We start from the raw sequence: 11,383 nt of genomic DNA, 5'->3' as shown, positions 1-11,383 counted from the left end.
TTGATTATTTTGGCCATGATATGGTGGTTGGGAGTAAGTGTTTTGTGTGGCTTGGTATGATCTTTGGTTGGAGTTTTGGTATGTGGATTTTTGTTGGTTTGGTTGTAAGGTTTGTGGTTTTGTGGTTGGGTTTGTGGTTCCCCACCCAAAGTTTGGTGGTTTTTCCATCCTGGGTTGTAAGTGTTGGAATGTGGATCATATGATTGCCTTTGTTGGTTTCCCACATAGTTGGCCTCTTCCCAATCATTCCTTCATGCTTACTTCCTCTTGATCTTGTGTGTGTATTGCAGCCACTTGCTTTGTGTCTAATTTCCTTGTGAGCTCTGCTAGTTGCTTGGCAAACACCTTGTTTTGAGCTAAATTGTATCAACATGGTTCAGCTCCATGACTCCCTTAGTGTTGTGCCTCTCTGAAGCATAGTAGTATCATTCTCAGCCACTGTCTCAATCACTTCAATGGCTTCTTCCACAGTCTTTTTCCTGTTCAATGAACCTCCTGATGAATGGTCTACAGCCTTCCTTGATTCATAAGAAAGTCCATCATAGAAAATATGCAATTGCACCCAGTCAGGAACATGTTTGGTGGGCATTTCCTTGTCAACTCTTTGAACCTCTCCCATGCCTCGTAGAGCGTCTCACCATCTTGTTGTCTAAAAGTCTGAACCTCAGATCGAAGCCTATTGACCTTTTGTGGGGGGTAGAAACGTGCCAGAAACTTGCTCTCCACCTCATCCCAGGTTGTTAGGCTGTCCCTTGGGAATGATTCCAGCCACTTAGCTGTCTTGTCCCTAAGTGAAAATGGGAACAAGAGCAGTTTATAGGCATCTTCCTGGACTCCATTGGACTTCACAGTGTCGCAAATTCTCAGGAATTTGGTGAGATGTTGGTTTGGATCTTCATTAGCACTTCCACCAAATGAACAATGATCCTCCACCAATGATATGAGCTGTGGTTTGAGTTCAAAATTGTTGGCCTGAATGGGTGGTTTCTGAATGCTGCTACCACAATTCCCAGAGGTTGGGTTTATGTATGAACCAAGAACCCTCCTCTCAGGAATGGCATTGTTTCCATCAGCCCTCTCATGGTTGTGAACTTCTCTATCCATGTTGAGATCTAGAGCTTCTTCAAAGTTGTCCTCAGATTCTCCTTCTGATTCTTCTTCTCCCAGTACCCTCTTCCTTCTTGCTTCCCTTCTAAGTCTATGAAGGGTCCTCTCTGGTTCGGTATATGGAGGAGTTGATGTCTCTCTTCTCCTACCTGTCATACAAGAACATACCACAAGCAACAAACAAGTTGAATACTCTTGGTTAATGGAAGAGTATGGTTAGAGCAGTTGAGGAATTAATTCAAATAGTTAGTGGGTCAGTGAGTTAGTTGCTTGAAATGAAAGGCATAAGAAAGAAAAAGCAAGTAACAGAGTGCAGAAATTAAATTCAACAAGTAACTTGAACTAAATTAACAAAACAAGAAAAATGCTCAATCTATTTAACTTCCAATTTGAGAATTGTCAATCGAAAACCAATCCCCGGCAACGGCGCCATAAACTTGATCTAGCATAACTTGATATGCTACGATTTTAGGAAATTGCACAATCGGCAAAATTCCTTCCGGCAAGTGCACCGGTTATCGTCAAGTAAAAACTCACAATAGAGTGAGGTCGAATCCCACAAGGATTGGTTGAGTGAGCAATTCGGATTAGAAGTGTGTTCTAGTTGAGCGGAATCAAGATTTAGATGAGAGTTGTGGAATGTTAAATTGCATGAATTAAAGGCGAGAAACTAAATTGCTGAAATTAAAAGGGATGGGGGTGATTGCATGAATTAAATTGCAGAATGTAAAGAGAAAGTGTAGATCAGAAATGGGGAATTCATTGGGTGTTAGGAGATATTGAGATCTCCGAATCAAAACACTTTTATCTCTTCCTCAACCAATGCATTCATTGAATTTTGCTTGGCAATCTTATATGATTGGATCCCAATCCCTTGGCTCACCAATTCTCTCTAAAAACAAACAAATTCCCAATCCCTTGGTTTAAATGTTCATAAGAAGAGATGATGCTTGATCACTGATTATACCACACAGTTTCATGAACCACAATTTGGTAGGATTACATGTCACAATATCCATCCAAACCCCAATTCAATTCACTGTGAGAAAGCTTCTCTAGCATGAATCCTCCATTCCTTTCCCAAGGTTCCGAAGGATTCCAATTATGATTAGTTTCTTTCCTAAGACAACTAACCAATGGAATTAGATCGAGAAGCTTTCTAACAAAATTCAAGAGAAAAGATTGAAGAAGAAGATAAAAACTATTATTGATTCATTGAATTACAATAGAGCTCCCTAACCCAATGAAAGGGGTTTAGTGATTCATAGCTCTGAATTCAATTACAAAATATGAAAAGTTCTAAAGTGTCAAAAAGTAATAACTAACTTCCATTTTATCCTATTTATACACTTTCTAAATTGAGCTTCTGTTGTGTTTCTTGGGCTTTGAGGCCTTTCCTTGATTTCCTTTTGCTTTGGGTTTATGGTCCATAATCTTGATGAGGCTGTGATCCAATTCTGTAACATTCATTGAGCAAACTTAGTGATAAACAAGTAATGACACAAGACTCAACAATTTGAAGTTCCAGACTCATCAATTCTTCAGGCCCAATCCCATAAACCATGATATTCAATTGGGTTTCATACCATAATACGTTTAAGTTAATGTTTGTGCTCAATGCTAACTTAAACTTCAATATATTTGGCCCAGAAACCCTTTCAAAGAGTGGCGTTTAAGTTTCAGTTTAAGTTTCAGTTTAAGGTTAAACTGAAACTTAAACGTGGAATTGGAAGAAAGCAACCCAGGAGAGTAATTAATCGAACACGTTTAAGCTTCAGTTTAAGGTTAAACTGAAGCTTAAACGTGGAAATGAAAATTGCAACCCTGGAGGCACTCCTGGTCAACACGTTTAAGCTCCAGTTTGAGGTCAAACTGGAGCTTAAACGTGGAAATGAGAAGGCAACCCTGGAGGAGCAAAAACGCCGAACACGTTTAAGCTCCAGTTTGACCTTAAACTGGAGCTTAAACGTGGAATGAAGAAGGTAGCCCAGGAGTGTGAAGGTCGAACACGTTTAAGCTCCAGTTTGAGGTCAAACTGGAGCTTAAACGTGGAAATGGCTTCCTGGTGCCTAATGTGGTTCGAACACGTTTAACCTCCAGTTTGAGGTCAAACTGGAGGTTAAACGTGGAAATACTCCCTTGGTGCCATTCTCATTCTGGCGTTTAACCTTCAGTTTAAGGTTAAAATGGAGGTTAAACGCCAGTTTCCTCTTTTCTCAGCTTTCATGATTCTGGCGTTTAACCTTCAGTTTAACCTTAAACTGAAGGTTAAACGCCACTTTTTCAGCTTCCTTTCCTGTTCCCACTTTCAGCATTGTATGGCTTGGTAGTTTAAGTTCCAGTTTAAGCTTATACTGGAACTTAAACTCCACATTTGATCTTCAAGCTTCTTTATTGATTTTGTTGCTTCCTTGCCTAGCCTCTTCTTCCCTGAAATCATCCACACAATTGCATCAAAGTCTTGCAAAATTTCATGAGAATTCTTCCATTCATAGCATTCAAGTAATATAACCAAAAACTCATGGAATTTGCATCAAAATTACACTGTTTGGATGATTCATTACTTTGTTGTTCATTTAACCATTCTTGGTTACTTTAAGCTCAAGAAAATGCATAAAACAACTAAAACTAACAGAAAAATGCTAGTGAAACTAGCCTAAGATGCCTTGGCATCAGTGTCTATGCCTTAAAGTTATGAATGTCCTATGAATCCATCACCTTTCTTAAAAAAATTATTCTTAATTGAAAAAGGGAAGAATTGCATGAATTTTAGATTTTATAACAAATTAATTATTTTGATGTGGTGGCAATACTTTTGTTTTCTGAATGTATGCTTGAACAGTGCATATGTCTTTTGAATTTGTTGTTCATGAATGTTAAAATTGTTGGCTCTTGAAAGAATGATGAAAAAGGAGACATGTTACTGAGGATCTGAAAAATCATAAAAAAATGATTCTTGAAGCAAGAAAAAGCAGTGAATACAAAAAAAAAGAGAAGCGAAAAAAAAAACGAAAAAAAAGGAAGAAGAGCAAAAGAAAGAAATAAAGTTGTGATCCAAGGCAAAAAGAGTGTGCTTAAGAACCCTGGACACCTCTAATTAGGGACTCTAGCAAAGCTGAGTCACAATCTGAAAAGGTTCACCCAATTATGTGTCTGTGGCATGTATGTATCCGGTGGTAATACTGGAAGACAGAGTGCTTTGGGCCACGGCCAAGACTCATAAAGTAGCTGTGTTCAAGAATCATCATACTTAACTAGGAGAATCAATAACACTATCTGGATTCTGAGTTCCTAAAGAAGCCAATCATTCTGAATTTCAAAGGATAGAGTGAGATGCCAAAACTATTCAGAGGCAAAAAGCTAAAAGCCCCACTCATCTAATTAATACTGATCTTCATAGATGTTTTTGGAATTTATTGCATATTCTCTTCTTTTTGTCTTATTTGATTTTCAGTTGCTTGGGGACAAGCAACAATTTAAGTTTGGTGTTGTGATGAGCGGATAATTTGTACGCTTTTTGGCATTGTTTTTAGTATGTTTTTAGTAGATTTAGTTAGTTTTTAGTATATTTTTATTAGTTTTTAATTAAAATTCACTTTTCTGGACTTTACTATGAGTTTGTGTGTTTTTCTGTGATTTCAGATATTTTCTGGCTGAAATTGAGGGACTTGAGCAAAAATCTGATTCAGAGACTGAAAAGGACTGCAGATGCTGTTGGATTCTGATCTCTTTGCACTCGAAGTGGATTTTCTGGAGCTATAGAAGCCCAATTGGCGCGCTCTGAACGGCGTTGGAAAGTAGATATCCTGGGCTTTCCAACAATATATAATAGTCCATATTTTGCCCAAGATTTGAAGGCCCAAACCGGCGTTCAAAGTCACCTTCAGAATTCCCAGCATTAAACGCCGGAACTGGCACAAGAATGGGAGTTAAACGCCCAAACTGGCACAAAAGCTGGCGTTTAACTCCAAGAAGAGTCTCTACACGAAAATGCTTCAATGCTCAGCCCAAACACACACCAAGTGGGCCCGGAAGTAGATTTTTATGTCTTTTACTCATCTTTGTAATTCTTAAGCTACTAGTTCCCTATAAGTAGGACCTTTTACTATTGTATTTTTCATCTTCGGATCATTTTTTATCCTTGGTAGCTATCTTTGAATAGTTTTATGCTATCTTAGATCATTGGGAGACTGGCCATTCGGCCGTGCCTAGACCTTGTTCTTATGTATTTTCAACGGTGGAGTTTCTACACACCATAGATTAAGGTGTGGAGCTCTGCTGTACCTCGAGTATTAATACAATTACTATTGTTCTTCTATTCAATTCAGCTTGTTCTTGTTCCAAGATATCACTTGTTCTTCAAGTTGATGAATGTGATGATCCGTGACACTCATCATCATTCTCACCTATGAACGTGTGACCGTCAATCACCTCCGTTCTACCTTAGATTGGGTGGATATCTCTTGGGTTCTTTAATCGGAATCTTCGTGGTATAAGCTAGAATTGATGACTGCATTCAAGAGAATCCGGAAGGTCTAAACCTTGTCTGTGGTATTCTGAGTAGGATTCAATGATTGAATGACTGTGACGAGCTTCAAACTCGCGATTGTGAGGCGTTAGTGACAGACGCAAAAGAATCACTGGATTCTATTCCGACATGATCGAGAACCGACAGCTGGATAGCCGTGCCGTGACAGGGTGCGTTGAACATTTCCACTGAGAGGACGGGACTGTAGCCATTGACAACGGTGATGCCCAACATACAGCTTACCATGGAAAGGAGTAAGAAGAATTGGATGAAGACAGTAGGAAAGCAGAGAGACGGAAGGGACAAAGCATCTCCATTTGCTTATCTGAAGTTCTTACCAATGAATTGCATAAGTATCTCTATCTTTATCTTTTATTCATATATCATCCATAACCATTTGAGTCTGCCTGACTAAGATTTACAAGGTGACCATAGCTTGCTTCATACCAACAATCTCCGTGGGATCGACCCTTACTCGCGTAAGGTTTATTACTTGGACGACCCAGTGCACTTGCTGGTTAGTTGTGCGAAGTTGTGTTTATGCCATGGTATTGAGCACCAAGTCTTTGGGGCCATTACTAGGGATTATTTGAGTTGTGAAAGGTAGTGATCACAATTTCGTGCACCATGGACCCCACAGGATCCCCACCTACCCCACCACTCTCTCTCTTCTTCACCCATTCACCAATCACCTCAACACCTCTTCCCCAAAAACCCTTCACCTATCAAATCCCATCTTTTTCTTCACCACTCACATCCATCCTTCATAAAACCTCACCTACCTCACCATTCAAATTTTAACCACTTTCCCTCCCATAGCCGAAACCTACCCCTCTCTTCACCGTATATAAACCCATCTTCACTCCTTCATTTTCACACAACCTAAACACTACTTCTCCCCCTTTGGCCGAACTATACGCCATCTCCATCTCCTCTATTTCTTCTTCTTCTACTCTCTTCTTTCTTCTTTTGCTCGAGGACGAGCAAACCTTTTAAGTTTGGTGTGGTAAAAGCATTGCTTTTTGTTTTTCCATAACCATTTATTGCATCCAAGGCCGGAGAAACCTCTAGAAAGAGCAAAGGGAAGGCAAAAGCTTCCACCTCCGAGTCATGGGAGATTGAGAGATTCATCTCAAGGGTGCATCAAGACCACTTCTATGAAGTTGTGGCCTTGAAGAAGGTGATCTCCGAGGTCCCTTTTAAACTCAAAAAGAGTGAATATCCAGAGATCCGACATGAGATCCGAAGAAGAGGTTGGGAAGTTCTTACCAACCCTATTCAACAAGTCAGAATCTTAATGGTTCAAGAGTTCTATGCCAATTCATGGATCACCAAGAACCATGATCAAAGTGTGAACCCGGACCCAAAGAATTGGCTTACAATGGTTCGGGAGAAATACTTAGATTTTAGTCCGGAAAATGTAAGGTTGGCATTCAACTTGCCCATGATGCAAGGAGATGAACACCCTTATACTAGAAGGGTCAACTCTGATCAAAGGTTGGACCAAGTCCTCATAGACATCTGTGAAGAGGGCGCCCAATGGAAGAGAGATTCAAGAGGGAAGCCGGTTCAGCTGAGAAGGCATGACCTTAAGCCCGTGGCTAGGGGATGGTTGGAGTTTATCCAACGCTCAATCATTCCCACTAGCAACCGGTCCGAAGTTACTATAGACCGGGCCATCATGATTCATAGTATACTGATTGGCGAAGAAGTAGAAGTTCATGAGGTTATAGCCCAAGAACTTTATAAGGTGGCGGACAAGTCCTCTACCTTGGCAAGGTTAGCCTTTCCTCATCTCATTTGTCACCTCTGTTATTCAGTTGGAGTTGACATAGAGGGAGACATCCCCATTGATGAGGGCAAGCCCATCACTAAGAAAAGGATGGAGCAAACAAGAGATCCCACTCATCATGAAATCCCTGAGATGCCTCAAGGAATGCACTTTCCTCCACAAAACTATTGGGAGCAAATCAATACCTCCCTAGGAGAATTGAGTTCCAACATGGGACAACTAAGGGTGGAGTATCAAGAACATTCCATCCTCCTCCATGAAATTAGAGAAGATCAAAGAATCATGAGAGAGGAACAACAAAGGCAAGGAAGAGACATTGAGGAGCTCAAGCACTCCATAAGACCTTCAAGAGGAAGAACAAGCCACCATCACTAAGGTGGACCCGTTCTTTAATTTCCTTGTTCTTTATTTTCTTGTTTTTCGAATTTGATGCTTATGTTTATCTATGTTTGTGTCTTGTGATCATTAGAGTCTTAGTGTCTATGCCTTAAAGTTATGAATGTCCTATGAATCCATCACCTTTCTTGAATGAAAAATGTTCTTAATTGAAAAAGAGAAGAATTGCATGAATTTTGAATTTTATAACAGATTAATTATTTTGATGTGGAGGCAATACTTTTGTTTTCTGAATGTATGCTTAAATAGTGCATATGTCTTTTGAATTTGTTGTCCATGAATGGTTGGCTCTTGAAAGAATGATGAAAAAGGAGACATGTTACTGAGGATCTGAAAAATCATAAAAATGATTCTTGAAGCAAGAAAAAGCAGTGAATACAAAAAAAAGGAAGTGAAAAAAAAAACGAAAAAAAGGAGAAAGAGAAAAAGAAAGAAAAAGAAAGAAATAAAGTTGTGATCCAAGGCAAAAAGAGTGTGCTTAAGAATCCTGGACACCTCTAATTGGGGACTCTAGCAAAGCTGAGTCACAATCTGAAAAGGTTCACCCAATTATGTGTCTCTGGCATGTATGTATCCGGTGGTAATACTGGAAGACAGAGTGCTTTGGGCCACGGCCAAGACTCATAAAGTAGCTGTGTTCAAGAATCATCATACTTAACTAGGAGAATCAATAACACTATCTGGATTCTGAGTTCCTATAGAAGCCAATCATTCTGAATTTCAAAGGATAGAGTGAGATGCCAAAACTGTTCAGAGGCAAAAAGCTAAAAGCCCCACTCATCTAATTAATACTGATCTTCATAGATGTTTTTGGAATTCATTGCATATTCTCTTCTCTTTATTTTATTTGATTTTCAGTTGCTTGGGGACAAGCAACAATTTAAGTTTGGTGTTGTGATGAGCGGATAATTTATACGCTTTTTGGCATTGTTTTTAGTATGTTTTAGTTAGTTTTTATTATATTTTTATTAGTTTTTAGTTAAAATTCACTTTTCTAGACTTTACTATGAGTTTGTGTGTTTTTCTGTGATTTCAGGTATTTTCTGGCTGAACTTGAGGGACTTGAGCAAAAATCTGATTCAGAGACTGAAAAGGACTGCAGATGCTGTTGGATTCTGACCTCCCTGCACGCGAAGTGGATTTTTTGGAGCTACAGAAGCCCAATTGGCGCGCTCTCAACGGCGTTGGAAAGGAGACATCCTGGGCTTTCCAGCAATGTATAATAGTTCATACTTTGTCCGAGATTTGATGGCCTAAACTGGCGTTCCAAATCAGCTCAAAACTGCCCGGCGTTAAACGCCGGAACTGGCACAAGAATGGGAGTTAAATGCCCAAACTGGCACAAAAGCTGGCGTTTAACTCCAAGAAGAGTCTCTACACGAAAATGCTTCAATGCTCAGCCCAAGCACAAACCAAGTGGGCCCGGAAGTGGATTTTTCTGTCATTTACTCTTTTTTGTAAACCTTAGGCTAATAGTTCTTTATAAATAAGACCTTTTGCTATTGTATTTTCATCTTGGGATCTTAGATCATCTTTAGATCTTTGAATCTTTTGATCCTTGATCATTTGGAGTCTTTTGATCATGTATTGGGAGGCTGGCCATTCGGCCATGCCTAGACCCTGTTCTTATGTATTTTCAACGGTGGAGTTTCTACACACCATAGATTAAGGTGTGGAGCTCTACTGTACCTCGAGTATTAATGCAATTACTATTGTTCTTCTATTCAATTCAGCTTGTTCTTATTCCAAGATATTCATTCGTACCCAAGAACATGATGAATGTGATGATTATGTGACGCTCATCATCATTCTCACTTATGAATGAGTGCCTGACAACCACCTCCGTTCTACGAGCAAACAAGGCTTGAATGTTTATCTCTTGGATTCTTTAACCGGAATCTTCGTGGTATAAGCTAGAATTGATGGCGGCATTCAAGAGAATCCAGAAGGTCTAAACCTTGTCTGTGGTATTCTGAGTAGGATTCAATGATTGAATGACTGTGACGAGCTTCAAATTCTTGAAGGCTGGGCGTTAGTGACAGACGCAAAAGAATCAATGGATTCTACTCCAACCTGATCGAGAACCGACAGATGATTAGCCGTTCCGTGACAGGGTGCGTTGAACATTTTCACTGAGAGGACGGGATTGTAGCCACTGACAACGGTGATGCCCAACATACAGCTTGCCATGGAAAGGAGTAAGAAGGATTGGATAAAGACAGTAGGAAAGCAGAGAGACGGAAGGGACAAAGCATCTCCATTCGCTTATCTGAAGTTCTCACCAATGAATTACATAAGTATCTCTATCTTTACTTTATACTTTATTCATATATCATCCATAACCATTTGAATCTGCCTGACTGAGATTTACAAGGTGACCATAGCTTGCTTCATACCAACAATCTCCGTGGGATCGACCCTTACTCGCGTAAGGTTTATTACTTGGACGACCCAGTGCACTTGCTGGTTAGTTGTGCGAAGTTGTGTTTATACCATGGTATTAGGCACCAAGTTTTTGGATTCATTACCGGGGATTATTTGAGTTGTGAAAAGTAGTGATCACAATTTTGTGCACCAGCGGCATTCATGGGGATCCGGAAAGTCTAACCTTGTCTGTGGTATTCCGAGTAGGATTCCGGTATTGAATGACTGTGACGAACTTCAAACTCCTGAAGGCTGGGCGTGATGACAAACGCAAAAGAATCAAGGGATTCTACTCCAACCTGATTGAGGACCGACAGATGATTAGCCGTGCTGTGACAGAGCATTTGGACCATTTTCACTGAGAGGATGGGATGTAGCTATCAACAAGGGTGATGCCTCCAGACGATTAGCCATGCTGTGACAGCGCATAGGACCATTTTCCCGAGAGGATTAAAAGTAGCCATTGATGATAGTGATGCCCTACATACAGCTTGCCATGGAAAGGAGTAAGAAGGATTGGATGAAAGTAGTAAGAAAGTAGAGATTCGAAAGGATTCTAGCATCTCCACACGCCTATCTGAAATTCCCACTATTGATTTACATAAGTATTTCTATCCCTTTTATTTTCTGTTTATTATTAATTTTCGAAACCCATAACCATTTAATCTGCCAAACTGAGATTTACAAGGTGACCATAGCTTGCTTCATACCAACAATCTCTGTAGGATCGACCCTTACTCACGTAAGGTATTACTTGGATGACCCAGTACACTTGCTGGTTAAGTTGAACAGAGTTGTGTCCACACATAGCAAAGAGCCATAATAATGATTCCATACAATAACAAAGAGTACTACATTGATGTGATCACAATTTCGTCCACCACAATTCAATAAGCTCAATAGTCTCCTCCGGTGTCTTTTTCTTGTGCAATGAACCTCTTGCAGAATTATCTAAGCACATCTTGGACATTTCCCCCAGGCCTTCATAAAAGATATCTAGTTGAGTCCGTTTGGAGAACATGTCCGGAGGGCATTGCCTAGTCAGTAGCTTGTATCTCTCCCAAGTTTCATAAAGAGTTTCACCATCCTTCTGCCTAAAGGTCTGAACCTCCACCCTAAGCTTAGTCAGCTTCTTT

The 11,383-nt window shown here is 40.0% G+C and overlaps 1 non-coding gene across 1 annotated transcript; it reads left to right on the top strand.

Moving 5' to 3' along the window:
- The first annotated feature begins 574 nt into the window (after positions 1 to 574).
- LOC112700101 (small nucleolar RNA R71) lies at positions 575 to 678 on the top strand. Its single transcript, XR_003153023.1, has one exon. It is a non-coding gene; the product is annotated as a small nucleolar RNA R71 (small nucleolar RNA).
- The last annotated feature ends 10,705 nt before the right edge of the window (positions 679 to 11,383 follow it).

Source organism: Arachis hypogaea, chromosome 6, assembly GCF_003086295.3.
Source record: "Arachis hypogaea cultivar Tifrunner chromosome 6, arahy.Tifrunner.gnm2.J5K5, whole genome shotgun sequence".
NCBI lineage: Eukaryota > Viridiplantae > Streptophyta > Magnoliopsida > Fabales > Fabaceae > Arachis > Arachis hypogaea.
Note: the sequence above shows the minus strand (reverse complement) of the source record. Positions and strands in the feature narration are given on the sequence as shown.